The following is a 16,289-nucleotide window of genomic DNA, read 5'->3' as shown; positions in this document are numbered from 1 at the left end:
AGGGCCGTAGTCACCATATACATTGAGGGGGACACGTGCCCCCCCACCAACAACAACAAACTTTGTTTACTGCAAACAAAGTGGCAAATATTATCTTGGAGGACATCAGTGCACTTGGTTGACTATTTTTCTATGATCTTAGATGTAAATATTGCATGTTTCTTTCAGATAAAACACATTTTTGACTTGTGAATGAGTCAATGGAATTTCTTGCAATAATGAAAAAATACTAGCAATCATGTCCGCCTGGCACAAGCCACATGTTTTGGACAGCTGTGAAGTGACAGAATGTCCCAGCATCATGGTTCTTATATTGCCAGATTCCAGAGAGTCTCCCCTCTTCATATATGGCAGAATATGTCAACTTCCAACTTGCTATGGTGAGATACATGTAAAAATGTAAGAATTTAGTCACACGGATTTGTTTTTTTCATTGATATAAAAATTAATATAAAATACAGGCACATAGAAGGACATGGAATGATGGCAAATCTGGTTAGCCCAGATTGTCCTGAAAAAAAAACAAGATATAGCATGTGTATGTAGCCTTTATAATGACTGTGATATGAACTTAAAAGTAAAGGCAGTAAAAAATACCCCCAAAACACCTAGGGCCCATAGGGTTAATAAAGATAGAAAATAACAGTGGACCCAAAACGGACCCCTAGGGTACACCATTAAAAACACTTAACCAAGAGAGCCCATCAAACTGGACCCATTGAGATCTTTCAGAGAGGTAGTTCACAAACCATCCGACTGCCTGGTCAGACACACCAATATTGTTCACTAACAAGTTTTTCAAGGATCTTAGCCAGAACTGACAATTTAGAAATGGGCCTATAATTAGTTAATACAATGCTAATGAAAATTTAATTTATTATGACTGCTAATGTTATATAATTATAGTTCTATATAGTATTATTTAGTGTTATGTTGTTTTTTATGCAGTGTGTTGAAAAATGCTGTTATATTAGCCTATATTGTGTTTTACACTATGAAATTTTGTATATTATTTTGTGTTGTCTGATCAAACACCATCATGTTATATTATATCAAGTTATATTTACTTATGTAATATCATTACATCATTACTCAAAACAATGTAATATATGAAAACAGTGAAATAACACACACACACATACATATATATATATGTATATATATATATGTATGTGTATATATATATATATATATATATATATATTTATATAGTGCCATATTCACTTATGTAAATGTGTGTTATGTTATATTGTGTTTCTAAACGTGTAATATTATTTTGAGTTATTTACCAGACACCATGCTGTTGTATTTTGTTACATTGGCTTATGTTATTTTGTGTACTGTTACTTTATTTTGCATCATGTTATGTAATATGTTATTTTGTATATTGTCTTATATTCACTAATTTAAATCTTTTTTTTATTTTTTATCATGCACTATTTTGTTATATTGTTTTTGATTAACTGACATCACATTGTTCTGTGTTATTTGATCACACATCACTTTATGTTGTATTGAGTTATATCAACGTTTTATTTTTAATTTTATTACATTTTTATTTATTTCGCATTTTTTTTATCTTTTTGTGGGGGCGCCATGGTGGTGCAGTGGTTAGCCTTGTTGCCTCACAGCAAGAGGGTGGGGGGTCTGAACCCAAGGGTCGGGGAGCCCTTCTGTGTGGTGTTTGCATGTTCTCCCTGTGTCAGTGTGAGTTTCCTCCAGGTGCTCCAGCTTCCTCCCACAGTCCAAAGACATGCAGGTTAATTGGTGACTCTAAATTGTCCGTAGGTGTGAATGTGAGTGTGAATGGTTGTTTGTCTCTATGTGTCATCCCTGTGATAGTCTGCTGACCTGTCCAGGGTGAACCCTGCCTCTCACCCAGTGTCAGCTGGGATGTCCTGGGAACATTTTACACGTTATTTTGTCTTGTTACGTAATATTGTGTTATGTTAACTCACGTATATTATATTTATGTTGTGTCATGTAATATTATGTTATGTTGTAGCGTCTTTGTGCCATCAAAATGAATCCATTTAATATAGTATGGAGACTTTCCCTGGAGACCCCACATTAACCAAACTCTAATGGTTCTCCACAGAGAGTCGCCTGGTCAAGAGATCGACAGCTTGTCCCTGGGGCTGGTCTTTGTTAGGTGGTCGCTGTTACCGCTACGTTCCAACACTTATGACCTGGGCTAGAGCTGAGGTAATATTGGTGACTTTGACTCAGGAGGCTTCTACAACAAGCTCATTTTGTTTGCATACACATGGACATTTGGTGACCTGGGGTCTTAATTCTTACTTTCCTTGACAACTCCTCTCTGTCCATCTGTCTCTCTGTTTGTCTCCACTGCAGAGAAACTGTCTGTCCATGGGTGGAAACCTTGCGTCTGTTCACAACATCCAGGAGTACTTTAATATTCAGAGGCTGATTTCTCAAGTCACTTATCACTCCCACCCGGCATGGATTGGAGGCTCTGATGCACAAGAGGTATTTTCATTGCACAACTATGAAATATTGCACAACAAATACATATAATATTTATTTAATGATGAATTATATTATAGTTCATGCCGTTATAATACTGTTGATGGTATCACATTACTCTTACATGAACTATACTTTTGTGACTTTGCAGTGACTAATCACACCACTATGTTACTTCACTTGAGACAGTATGTACAGGGTACTGTGGGCACAGGTGTCTTGTAATTTTGGCTTTAATTGCCTTTGTATAGTTCCTTATTCATATTTATAGTGTACCGTGCTCCTGGCCCGTATTCTGAATTTGTATCTGAATTCTCAGAGTTTTTATCCAGTTTAGTTCTTAAATCAGATAAAGTTATTATTGTAGGCGATTTTAACATTCATGTCGACGTTGATAATGACTCCCTGGCTACCGCGTTTATCTCATTATTAGACTCCATTGGCTTCAGTCAGGGTGTACATGAACCCACTCACTGTTTTAACCATACCCTCGATCTAGTTCTGACGTATGGAATTGAAATTGATAACCTAAAAGTCTTTCCACAGAATCCCTCGCTATCAGATCATTATCTGATTACTTTTGATTTCTTTTTACTCGATTACACGCCACTCAGCAACAGTTACTATACTAGATGTTTATCAGATAGTGCTGTCGCAAAATTTAAGGAAAAGATTACTTCGTCGTTAAATTCAATACCAATACCTTCAGTAACAGGTTTCCCGTGCCGACTTTAACCTCTCCCAAATTGATCATTTTGTTGATAGCGCCGTAGGCTCGCTGCGAACAACGCTCGACTCTGTAGCTCCTCTTAAAAAGAAGTTAACAAAGCAAAGAAAGTTTGCTCCTTGGTATAACTCTCAAACCCGTAAGTTAAAACAAATATTGCGAAAATTTGAAAGGAATTGGCGATTAACCAAACTGGAAGAATCTCGTTTAATCTGGGCAGACAGTCTCAAAACTTATAAGAGGGGCCTCCGCAATGCCAGAGCAAACTATTACTCAGCATTAATAGAAGAAAACAAGAACAACCCCAGGTTTCTTTTCAGCACTGTAGCCAGGCTGACTGAGAGTCAAAGCTCTATTGAGCCTTGTATTCCTTTAGCCCTTAGCAGTAATGATTTTATGAGCTTTTTTAATGACAAAATTCTAACTATTAGAGGCAAAATTCATGACCTCCTGCCCTCAGATGGTAGGCCTACCTATCTAACCTCAAACACAGCTGTAGAATCTAATATATATTTAGATTGCTTCTCCCCAATTTCTCTTCAAGAATTGACCGCAGTGATTTCTTCATCTAAATCATCAACGTGTCTCTTAGACCCCATCCCAACTAGGCTACTTAAGGAGGTCTTTCCTTTAGTTAACACTCATATATTAGATATGATCAATATATCCTTATTAACAGGCTATGTACCGCAGTCTTTTAAGGTAGCTGTAATTAAACCTCTCCTAAAAAAGCCCACCCTGGATCCAGAGGTGTTAGCCAACTATAGACCAATATCTAATCTTCCCTTTATGTCAAAGATCCTTGAGAAAGTAGTCGCAGACCAGCTGTGTGATTTTCTCCAGGATAATAATTTATTTGAGGAATTTCAGTCAGGATTTAGAGTGCATCATAGCACTGAGACAGCACTAGTTAAAATTACAAATGACCTTCTGATTGCTTCAGACAAAGGACTCGTCTCTGTTCTTGTTTTATTAGATCTTAGTGCGGCGTTTGACACAATTGACCATCAAATTCTACTGCAGAGACTGGATCACTTAATTGGCCTAAAAGGTTCTGCACTAAGCTGGTTTAAATCTTATTTATCTGATCGTTTTCAATTTGTTGACGTTCGTAATGGATCATCCTTACGTACCAAAGTTTGTTTTGGAGTTCCGCAAGGTTCTGTGCTCGGACCAATCCTATTTACTCTATATATGCTTCCTTTAGGTAACATCATTAGAAATCACTCTATAAATTTCCATTGTTATGCGGATGATACACAGTTGTATTTATCGATGAAGCCAGAAGAAAGTAATCAATTAACTAAACTCCATAACTGCCTTAAAGACATAAAAAATTGGATGAGCACCAATTTCCTGATGTTAAATTCAGACAAAACTGAAGTTATTGTTCTTGGCCCCAAACAACTCAGAGACTCTTTATCTGATGACATAGTTTCTCTAGATGGCATTGCTCTGGCCTCTAGCGCTACCGTAAGAAACCTCGGAGTAATATTTGATCAAGATTTGTCTTTTAATTCTCATTTAAAACAAACCTCACGGACTGCATTTTTTCATCTGCGTAATATTGCGAAAATTAGGCCTATCCTGACCCGAAAAGATGCAGAAAAATTGGTCCACGCTTTTGTTACCTCAAGGCTGGATTACTGTAACTCTCTATTATCAGGTAGCTCTAGTAAGTCCTTAAAAACTCTCCAAAGTCTCCAAAAGTAGATCAGGAGCCAGAGCCTTCAGCTATCAGGCTCCTCTCCTGTGGAATCATCTTCCTGTTACGGTCCGGGAGGCAGACACCGTCTCCACATTTAAGACTAGACTTAAGACTTTCCTCTTTGATAAAGCTTATAGTTAGGGCTGGCTCAGGCTTGCCCTGTACCAGCCCCTAGTTAGGCTGACTTAGGCCTAGTCTGCCGGAGGACCCCCTATAATACACCGGGCTCCCTCTCTCTCTCTCTATCTCTCTCTCTCTCTCTCTCTCTCTCTCTCTCTCTCTCTCTCTCTCATATTCTATTACTGCATCTTGCTAACTCGGCCATTCTGGATGTCACTAACTCGGCTTCTTCCCCGGAGCCTTTGTGCTCCACTGTCTCTCAGATTAACTCATATCACAGCGGTGCCTGGACAGCGTGACATGTGTGGTTGTGCTGCTGCCGTGGTCCTGCCAGATGCCTCCTGCTGCTGCTGCCATCATTAGTCATTAGTCATACTTCTACTGTTATTATACACATATGACTATTGTCACACAAGTATACTGTCAGATATTAATATATACTTTCAACATATTGTACCACAGTAGCCAGAACTATAACTATAATATTATTACTTTCATTAATGTTGTTGTAAGCTACTGTCATTACCTGCATATCTCTCTCTCTCTCTCTCTCTCTCTCTCTCTCTCTCTCTCTGTCTCATTGTGTCATATGGATTACTGTTAATTTATTATGCTTATCTGTTCTGTACGACATCTATTGCACGTCTGTCCGTCCTGGAAGAGGGATCCCTCCTCAGTTGCTCTTCCTGAGGTTTCTACCAATTTTTTTCACCGTTAAAGGGTTTTTTTGGGGAGTTTTTCCTTATCCGCTGTGAGGGTCTTAAGGACAGAGGGATGTCGTATGCTGTAAAGCCCTGTGAGGCAAATTGTGATTTGTGATATTGGGCTTTATAAATAAAATTGAATTGAATTGAATTTATATTCTTGTTTTTCTTAAATTCTTCTTTTTAAAATTTTTCTTTTTTGACCCCTCATTCTCCCATTTTTCACTTTTATTTTATGTAATGTTCTGTGCTACACTTTCTTTCAGGAGAGTGAATGGTTCTGGAGTGATGGCACACCTTTCCACTACCAGAAATGGTGTCATGGAGAGCCTAATAACAGGGGCGGCAGGGAGCATTGTCTGCAGATGAATCATGCAGGTAAAACAACATAGTGCTAACTGTAGCAGTGATGCTAATGATAAAATAGGAAGGAATACAGTGAGTTAACTCAGAAATATATCGTTCTGACATCTTCTGGTCAGTTGGTTGATGTGCTCTTGTCCCACCAAATTCTCATTGGTCGGACGGTCACTGGTGTTACTGTCATAAGACTGTGTGTCGACCAAAGCATTTTTATGGCTCTGTGCCAGCAATAGCCACATAATTAAGAGCCGACCACTTTGAGTGACAGACTGTCTGCTGATAGCGTCCTCGGCCTCTCAGTCAGATCCACGTACCCCTCACTCACACAGCGCCAGCCTCTTGCCCAACTATGTTCACCTCTGGCTCCAAAAAACCAAGATGGTGACGGCTGATGTGTCAAACATGAGGCTTCAAAACCACAAACAAATGGGTGATGTCACTGTAGCCACGTCCATTCTTTCTACAGTCCATGGTAAAAAGTGACGAGGGCAGCGTTTTACCCAAAGTTAAACATTTTTCAAATCTCTGTGACCAGACAGAAAACAGCAACATGCATGGCTTAGTGAAGAAAAGTGAAGACGCTCAGGGCCTCATAATGACACTGAGGTTTGTAGCAGAGTGTAAACACACAGCACTCCTGAGTCTCATTACAGCGCTGGCCTCAGAAAAAAACAAGCATGAATTCACGATAGCTGCGACCTCCACACCGAATTTCAGCCTCCTAGAACAAAAACTGTGACCACCAAACAGTGGAGACATATTGTGAAACCGACAGAGCAAGATAGAGCTGCTGGTCGCAGCTTCAAAATGCTTTGGATGACACACAACACTGCCAGGTAGATTTAGTTCATCTAGAGATAACATGAAGATTTTCTTCCCATCGACCAATCAGCTGGCTGAAGAATAAGATGAGTTTAGTTGACCAAGATTTTCTTTGACTGACAACAGCCCTCTCCAATTAATAAAGTTCAGTTTTTATTGTTAAAATTATTCATGATGAATCAGTTAGGAGTCACTGATCACATCACCAGTCTGAGGTCTTTGTTTGTGTCACATTCACTGACTCAACAAACATTTTATTTTTTTGCTTGCAGCTGACAAGTGCTGGAATGACCTCCCATGCTTCTCCCAGTTACCGTATGTCTGCGCCATGGATAGCAAATGATTCCAGGTCTGACACAGAGACATGAAGAACCCATTAAAAGCACAAACACTTGTGTTGTGTGCATGCTTTCATATACATCTTTCTTTACACCCTCAGTCTCATGTGAGCTGAGTTTTTCTTTGCTATCGCTGTAACGCTACTGAAGGAATGAAGTGACAAGTGACATAAACAGGAGCTGGATTGTCTCTGAGGCCTTGTGCCTTTAATGAGAGCAGACTGAATGTGTTATGAAAAGAATGCTTTTAGCACAAATCTACATATATTCTGCAAAGTAAACTCTTCTTTCTTGTCTTATGCAAAATTAAAGGCTCAAGCATCCAAACAAACTGGTCTGTCATAAATCTATCTATTACTGCAGCGTGGCTGTACACACTGCACCTTATACACCTCAGAGTGAAGCACTAAATAACACAAAATGACATGTGGGGTGTTGCACTCACCTTTGTAGCCTCCTTTTGTCCGTCACCAACAGAAAAAAGGAAACAGCACCATTTAGTTGAACTCACTGGAGCCACCAACTGGTGCTGATTCCTGCAGAGGTCAATGCCTAACTAATACCTCTTTTCCACCAAAATTAGCGTGTGTAGACGTTTTTTTAAACACTGGAAAACCCAGCAAAAATTGGCTATAGGCTCCTCTCGCATTGCCAGTAGACCAGCGCTGTGTACACAGCTCTGCAGCAGACGAGTATGCCTTTCTGTTTGTGGGGATTTTATTTGTCACGTGTGACTTCACAAACAGGCCGGACAACAGGTTAGTGAACAGCAGAAAGCAGCATGGAGGCCTGAGAAAACTTTACAATGATTACTTTTCATTATAAATCTCTTATTTATTCAGTCTGTCTTTCAAACTCGGTGCAGACTCATGTGAATTAATGTTTGAGTGCTGCTTGGGTGGAGACAGACAGTGTTTTGTGGTGGTGTGTTGTTGCATCTTGCTGGTTCAGGGACTAAAATGAACGTGTTTACCTGGGTGTTTCCATCAGTGCCGACTGAAGCTGGAGCCGGTAAATACCTGTTACTACTGCAGAGACGTTTGACTTAGGTGTGAATGCTGATCAAGACGAGACTTACAGAATCTCGATTTTAAGGGGTGCAAGAAAACTCAAAAAACATACAGTAGGCCTTTATCTAAGGATTTCATTCATTTCTGTGAGGAAAACTAAATGAAATGATATTAATATTTCCAAGTTACATTATGATCAAAGACACAAACTTAAAAGAAATCTCACAGGAGAAGGACATCGTGATGACCTGATGAACACAAGCGAAATTCACAGAGCTGTCACTTTCTGTTTAAGAGCTCCACCCTGCATTGGAAAAGTACTTGGTCAAAACATCCAAAAAGCAAACAGAACAACAGCCAAGCATCAGGAGGAAGAAAACACTGAATTTATCAGGAGAGGCAGATAAAGTGTGTATGACTGTAAAAAAACAAACAAACAAAAAACAGTGTTACAGACAGGAAAACTCATCCCTGATTTAATATTCACAAACTTCCTGCAGTTATTGTGTTCAGTATTTTGGTTAATTGCACAGTTGTTCTGTTGTTGTTAAACATTGAATATAATAAGAAATATCCATAAATATGTCACTTAGTCAGGGGTGGTTCAGTTTACTCAGTGATAGAAAAGAAGTCCCTGATGGAAAAGGTTGGGAACGCCGGGGTTCGATGGCCAAAGCAACTTCTTCTGATTCCATTTCACAACCTCCACTTCCTCTACTTGGTTTACCGGTGTATTACAGCCATGTGTGAAGCGAAGTATAGGCCGCCAACTTCCAATGAAGCCTTTGAACCCTTTCTGGACTTCCCTTGAACCATTATTATCAATGAACAGACTACAAGAAGCCACCGGAGGGTCAAATGTTTAGGACTCAACCCCTGTATCACCCCAGTCTTGACAAACACTTCTTTCAGCCATCCTTAGGCCAAAAAGAGGTAAAAAGTTCACTTGAGACCCGCCTGAAGTTCCCAAACCCGCCCACTTTGGCCGGATAAAAACAAGTGGGCTCGGCGCATCTCTCTCTCTTCTTTTTTGATCTCTTCTTCTTTTCTTTTTTTGTCTCTCTTCCTTTTTGCCACTCTTTCTTACGTTTTTCTTACTGTGACCGGGTGCCCTTTGGAGCACTCCCAGTCGCTGTGGGGCGCTGTGCCAGTCATCCAGGGACTTGAGGTGCTGGTCGGTGCGCACCTTTAAAAGGGTGTCATCACCGAGCTGGCCCCCCTTTCCCTGGTCCTGGCAGTGAGCGTCGGTGGCGTGGTCGAGGCGGCTGGATTGTTTGGCGTGGGCCGTCACTGTGTTCGTGTGTGCTCGGCATTGACTGAACCTTGCGTGCCTTAAAAGGAAGGTGAGTTGGCTGCCTTTTCCCACCTGCCTGAATGTCTCATGGGGAACCTTACTCGGTCTCACTGATCTGCTTGTCACTGCGCAGCACGGCTGGTGTGGCTGCGGGGGGAGCAATTAGCTTGTGCCGAGGGAACCTGACCGCCGTGGTTGGCGTGGTCGGCAGGGTGGTGCGGGCGCACCACGTTGGATCTGGGCTCCGCCTGGCTGTGGGTACGCGCTCGGAGCGGCGCGGCCGTGGGGTAAGCTGGCTCATTTGTCTTGCTTGTGCTTAAAAGCATGCAACATCAGGCTGACACATGCTCCCTTTCTGATTTACATACAGATTCCCCCCTAAAAAGTGCAGCTTTCTCCTTCCAATATTCACCAGTTTGGCAACAGCTGTGTGGAGGACGCCGGCCTTAATCAGCCATCAGGCGACGGGCACTGCTGTTTTAGTATTGGTTCTCTGGTTATGATTTCTGTTATGGTTTAATTTAATTCAGTCCCTCGTTATGTAGGTTTTCCTTTAATTTTGTTTTGCCACAGTTAATTATAGAATTGTTAAATTTATTACTGTTGGATTTCTTTTCTGTTAGTGATTTCAATTTGAATCTGTTTACTTTCCCCAGTTTTGGCTTTATTCACGTTTAATCTCTCTTTTGTTTGCTTTGGTTCTTTCCATTTTGTCTGCTTTATTGTGGGACTCTAGTTTTACTTTTTCCTATTTAGTTATTTTCGTCATCATCTTTATTTTCTTTTTCTTCTATTTCATTTCGGGTCGGGGGGGGGGGGGGGTTTATTGTAAAGAGATTTTGGGTGAGGCAGGCTGCCCACCTACACACCTTTTTGACGGTTGGAACAGACTCTAAGACTTGTTTCATTTTGTTCATTGTTTATTCTTTTCTTTCTTTCGGTTAATTTGGAAGATTGTGTTTAAGTTGGATTATTTCTCTGATTTTCTTATAACCTTGATTCTGTTTTGTATTTGATTTCATTTATTGAGTAAGGAGGCAAAAATAATTAATTCTTCCTTTGTGTTACAGGTGCTGTGGGCCAAAGCGAGCAGCAGTCCCTTTCCTGGTGGTGGTGCTTTCACAGTTCAGTATTTGGTGTGCTTCACAGGTGGTGTTTGATTTGGTTTCTCCCTCCTTGGTTTCCTGCCGCCGTGGTAAGCCCCAGCCCTGAACTATTTGGTTGCCTCTGTTTGTTCCAGGCCTTTTTTTTAAAGAGAAATTGTGTTTTTAACTCAAAAATAAAGTATATATTTTTGTATGTGAATCACGTCTCTGGCCCTGTGTTACATTGAACCTGTGTTGCCAGTAAGTAATCCTGTAAAAGTGTAGGTATATTCCCAGGGGTGAAATTCCCCTGGGTGGCGTTGTCGAGCTCTGCATCCCTAGCATACCCCCCTCCACTCTGCCACATTACGCTTTTATACTCGGTTCCTGCATAACTCTTTCATGCTCACGATCAAAGTTATTTTAGACTTTTAAATTTTGCTTATCCAGTTTTCTTTTATCTCCAGTGTTTTCAACATTTTTATGCGCATTAATAATAACTTTGATAACAATATGGAATGGCCAAAAAGATTGTTTTCATTTTTATAATAAGCGAGTAATCATCACAAAGCAGACAAGCGCCTGTTCGACCTGCCTCTTCACCCAAAGATTCATCAGATCCAGCAGCTGCCAACCACTTGTTGTGTCATATCATTATCATTTGCTATTCATTTACTCAGCTGTTCCACATTTAGCCTAAATAAATCTTCATTTATCACCAAGTCGTTGTCTGTGTATATTCCTTTTGAGCAGGAACTAAGATCCCTGTATGGAGAACTCATATCCCAGATACTGAGATTGATTTATTATTGATAAGCGTGCTGACGAATTAATAATTGGTTTCCGGATTTATTAATTTGATTAGTCGCTTCCCACATTAAAGTTATAGTTGGTAATCCTGTTCAGAAACACTTTTTGTTACACTGGGTGAAATGGTCCTTCCATCCTGAGAGTAGTCAATACATAATGTGTTCAGAAAAAGGAATGAAAAAAATCCGACCTCTGTGGCAGCTGCAGGCCTGTAAGAACTCTGACCAATCCCTGCCATTCGGTGCTTATGGAAAGAACCAATCAGATGCCTTCATGTCTCGTCCTGTCCGAGCCCCCCTCTGTCCCTGCCTCCCTCCTCCCTGTGCGCACTCATCACATATATTCAGCACAAACCAGACATCAACAGCAGTCCAGCTTTTGAACAGTGGAGACAACTGAGGGAGCTGAAGGGCCTGAAAAGTGATGCAGAGGTTGCTGTCTCTCTGTTGGACAGGTAATTATTTGTTTGCTTTGGGGGGATTTGTTATTTTACTCGGCTCTCCTCTGCTCTCCTGACTGCAGGATGCGCGTTCAGGCATGTCTGGGCTCGTGGCTTTGGACGGAGCACTGACGGGAGGGGGAGCAGGGGGTGGAGCTTAGAGGAGGTGCCGCTTTCAAATCTTGCTAGCTCTCCAACATTACCAACTATAGCTTTAAGAGGGTGGTGCCCCAAACTTTATTACGAGTGCAAACATTCTCAAAAAGGTATTTCCCCTACATTCATTTGTTTGCTCAAAACCTATTTAGATTTCTTTTTATCAATATTTCAAAAGTGTGTTTAAAATCGACAGTTGAATGGAAACATGACAGCTGTGAGCAGTTTCCATTAGGACTGCTTTCTATGGAAAAAAAAGTATTTTAAAAGGATGCCAGCATGTCTGCGTATCATCTGGATTAACAGAGATGGAAGTGCTGCTGTTTGTAGTTCTGAGTCCCAAACATAACACTGTTTGTCATGGGGTGGCAGCAAAAATTTCAGAGATCACAAACCTGACGCTTGACACAACTGAAGGAATGTGAGAAGTTGTTTTTGTGCAATTCTGGTGAACTGACCCTTTGACCCCTCCTGTGGAGCAGATCAGGGCGTCGAGGTGCAGATGTGCAGAACTGTGTCGGTGTGCAGGGTGTAGCTGATAAAGGGTGCTGATGATATTTACTCTGTGCAAACAAAGGTTAAAATATTAAACAAGGATGTTGTCTCAGTGGGTTTCATCTCCTCTTTGACAATGTTCTCAAAGCTTCAGTGCAAAGCCAGGGAACAGATCCAAAACAATCAAACAAGTGTCAGGAGATTACCACCATCATACCACAAAGTGTAGTGTCAGGGCCATATCCAAGGCTCATCAGTGGAACAGATGTAAAACTACATACAAGAAACAATCACATTATCATCATGAGTAAAGTTTACATTCAAACATAGAGCAAATTTTACCTGAATGCCCAAAAAGAAAACAGCAACAGAAAATACAAATGTCCGTTTCCATCCATTAGTGTTACGTGACACTGCTGCACGGGAGACAGGTCTGTGTTTTCTGATGGAGGTGGTAAAGTTGATGGTTCTGGTTTGTGAGGGGATCAGTTCTCACCTCCTTCTTTTCAGATGTTAAAGTGTGCATGACACTGAACCCCTGCTGAGGCAGAAAAGAGAAAGAGAGATAGAATAAGTGACTGCTGTCACAAGCACAAAGTAATTAGGTTTTTGCCCTTATTCCAAAAAAAGACAATATTACTTATAAGCTGTTTACATGACTAATGAAAATGAATACTCTCCTATTACTCTCATTTATATGCAGCCATGCATACTCTGATTAACATGTCCTTACCACCATTGCTTTTATTACATCAATCGGCAGTAGGCCAATCGGGGCGGCAGTAGCTCAGTCCATAGTCTGGAACCGGTTCCATCACAATTGGAGTAATGGTTCCTAGATTGTAAAAAAAACATCACATGCATTTCCATTAGAGTGCGGCACGGGCCTCATATTTCTGTCCGAACCCGAACCGAGCCCAACATAATTTAATGACTAAAGCACCAAGTTTGTGTCACACAGTTGTCATGGTTACAGGCTATGTAACAGGCCGGGCGTGCTCAGCATAGAGGGAGACCTCCGTGTTTGAGACGGGAGCGGGCGGCGGGAGGTCCAAGGCTTCCAGCGAGGGAGGTGGTAGAAATATAACAAAATAAGATAAAATAGGAAACTAGAAATAAGAAACTTGTCTCCCTCTTCATTTAATTGTCAGCGCTTAATCAAGGCGGAGGCGGGCGGCTGGAGGTCCAATGCTTCCAGCGAGGGGAGAGGTAGAAACAAACAGCCAATGTGTGTGTGTGTTCTGTTGAGGTGTTGTCACGTAAATAACAGTGCCAAAGCATGAATGCATTTGAGTATTTTTTTTTTACATTGCTGTGGTTAATTTGAGGTAACAGTGTTACTGTAGAAATCAGAGAATCACTTTTTGTTGTTATATATTCTCAGGGAGATGATATAAGCTCTAAATCTGAAATACACACCACACACAAATTTGTATTTTCATCTAATTGTACTGTGCAACAGTTAGAATAAAGTTTGTATTTGTATGATTGCATGTGTTTATTATATACTTGTTTAAGTATAGCAAGTATAATGAATATAATGTAGGAATCGGTAAGAGGAATTGGAATCGTTAAAATCCTAATGAGTCCATAGGGACTTGGGTTGGGAACCGGAGGGTCGCCGGTTCAAGTCCCTGTCCAGACCAAATATGGAGCGTGGACTGGTGGCTGGAGAGGTGCCAGTTCACCTCCTGAGGTGCCCTAGAGCAAGGCACCGAACCCCCCAACCACTCGGGGCGCCTGACCAAGGCAGCCCCTTCACTCATTGAACACTGAATTTCCCCTCAGGGGGATTAATAAAGTATATAAAAAATAAATAAAATAAAAAATCATCATCTTGGCATCAAAACAGGACTTTTTTAAAGTTTCCCACCTGCAGTGGACCTGTTGGACCTGTTGGACAGTGTGAGCACAGCCTCTCCCTTTCAATTCTTCAACCATCTTCTTGAAAAGCTCAGTGTTGTGATATTTGCATATATCCAGGAACCTGCTCATATCCAAGTCTTTTATAATGTTATAAAGTAGGTGTGTTTATTCTTCCTACCAGAAATATGGGCTTTTCTTTTGGCAATGCATTTCTGCACTAACCTTGGAAACTGTTGGTTTGTTAACCGACAACAGGCTGTGTGTCGCAAACTGCAGCAAAAATCCCAACTGAGATGCATATTCTGAATGTGCTGTTTACATGTCCAAAGAATGCTCTTAAAACCTGAATAACAGCAGCAAATCCCACATGTCTGAATCAGAAAATGCTTAATCTGAAAAGACACCAAATTTGGAATCTCTAAGAGGAAATTCTGTTTACATGACTCGCATCAAATTCAAAATATTCTAGCATTACAAATAATAGTGGAATTTTAGTAAGCATGTAAAGGTACCCAGTGTCTTCCATATTTGCCAAATGTAAAGGATTCCTTCCATTTTGTCAAAGCGAAACAAGTTGTCCTTTGGTATTAATTGTAATTTAAGACAAGTCCTAAAATGTTTAGCTGTATCTGTTTATATTACGGTTTCATATTTAACTGTTTATATCTTGCAGGTGGCAAACTGTCACCCTTCAAGCCTCCAAAGTAAATAGGAGATTGAGAGGTGATGCCAGTTGATGCACTGACCAGCTGTGAATCTAATAACCTTTTACAGATGGTTAACCCATCATCATTTAGGGTGGAGTAAACTGATGTACTTTAAACATGTTTTATGATTGATGGATAGATAATTCACTGTATATAAGAGCTGGTCTTGGGCTTGTTCAGCATCAACGCTCAAGCTGACACTGAGAAGGAGGAAGAGAAGATAATCCACCAGAAGGTTTGCTTTGCTTTATTTCTTTACCTCTTTTTATGCCTCTGTGCCGGCATGTTATGTTTGTGGGTCCATCTGTCCATCTGTCTGTCCATTCTCATGAATGCAATATCTGAAAAACACCTAGAGGGAATTTCTTCAAATTTGGCACAAACGTCCACTTGAACTCAAGAATAAAGTGATTAGTTTTTGGTGGTCAAAGGTCAAAGTCTCTGTCATCTTACATCTGTTTCATTTTCATTAACATAATATCTTGAGAATTTCCTCAAATTTGGCACCAACATCCACTTGGACTCAATGATGACCTCATGAGAATGTGGTGGTCAAATGTCAAGGTCACTGTGGCCTCACAAAACATGTTTTAGTCAAGGGTTCGTAGGCTAATTAGGACAAAATTTCACACAAATGTTTAACGCAATAAAATAACAAAGTGACGACATTTTTTTTCATCAAAAGTCATCTTCACTGTGACATCACAATTCAAAATTCCAGTTTTATGTTTCTTTTTTCTCTCATTCAGAAGAGGACAACAGTCACTACAGCTCAGCTGTTTCAGAAGTTTTACTGACATGTCTGTTTTTCTTTGTTGAAGGTAATTATCAACATTGAGATTTGCATCATCTCCACAATGAAGACGCTGACTGTGTTTGCACTTCTTTGTGCTATGATGGCACTGACTACAGCTGCTGGTGAGTGTTAACAATGTGTGTGTGAGCAAAAAGACAAAGATAAATTCTTTGCATCTGTTTATATCCAGCGACGCGATGGAAATAATCACTAACTGCTGTGTTTAACTGTTCAGCTCTGTCCGAGGTGAAGGATGAACACGGGACAGTGGAAGTAATTCAAGAAGGTGAATACATATTTCCTAACTGCTTTACACTTTGTCTGGAGACTCAATATTACCTTATCTCTAAATTAAGTTTATT

General features: G+C 40.5%; 1 protein-coding gene and 2 long non-coding RNA genes across 4 annotated transcripts in view; all 3 read left to right on the top strand.

Moving 5' to 3' along the window:
• The window catches only part of LOC117245741 (type-2 ice-structuring protein-like), a 130,974-nt gene that overhangs the window by 47,698 nt on the left and 66,987 nt on the right, over positions 1-16,289 (top strand). The gene's annotated exons all lie outside the window — the stretch shown is intronic.
• Positions 9,506-11,380, top strand: LOC144459653 (uncharacterized). 2 transcript variants are annotated; one of them, XR_013488494.1, is made up of 3 exons: positions 9,506-9,622; positions 9,707-9,860; positions 10,644-11,380. It is a non-coding gene; the product is annotated as an uncharacterized LOC144459653 (long non-coding RNA). The 2 variants fall into 2 exon arrangements; XR_013488493.1 differs by lacking the exon at positions 10,644-11,380 and adding an exon at positions 9,944-10,372.
• On the top strand, positions 15,325-16,217 carry LOC144459651 (uncharacterized). The gene is made up of 3 exons (XR_013488491.1): positions 15,325-15,366; positions 15,953-16,049; positions 16,163-16,217. It is a non-coding gene; the product is annotated as an uncharacterized LOC144459651 (long non-coding RNA).

The sequence above is a fragment of the Epinephelus lanceolatus genome, chromosome 22, assembly GCF_041903045.1.
Source record: "Epinephelus lanceolatus isolate andai-2023 chromosome 22, ASM4190304v1, whole genome shotgun sequence".
Classification (NCBI taxonomy): domain Eukaryota; kingdom Metazoa; phylum Chordata; class Actinopteri; order Perciformes; family Serranidae; genus Epinephelus; species Epinephelus lanceolatus.
The sequence above is the reverse complement of the archived record's forward strand: the minus strand, read 5'-3'. Positions and strand labels throughout refer to the sequence as shown.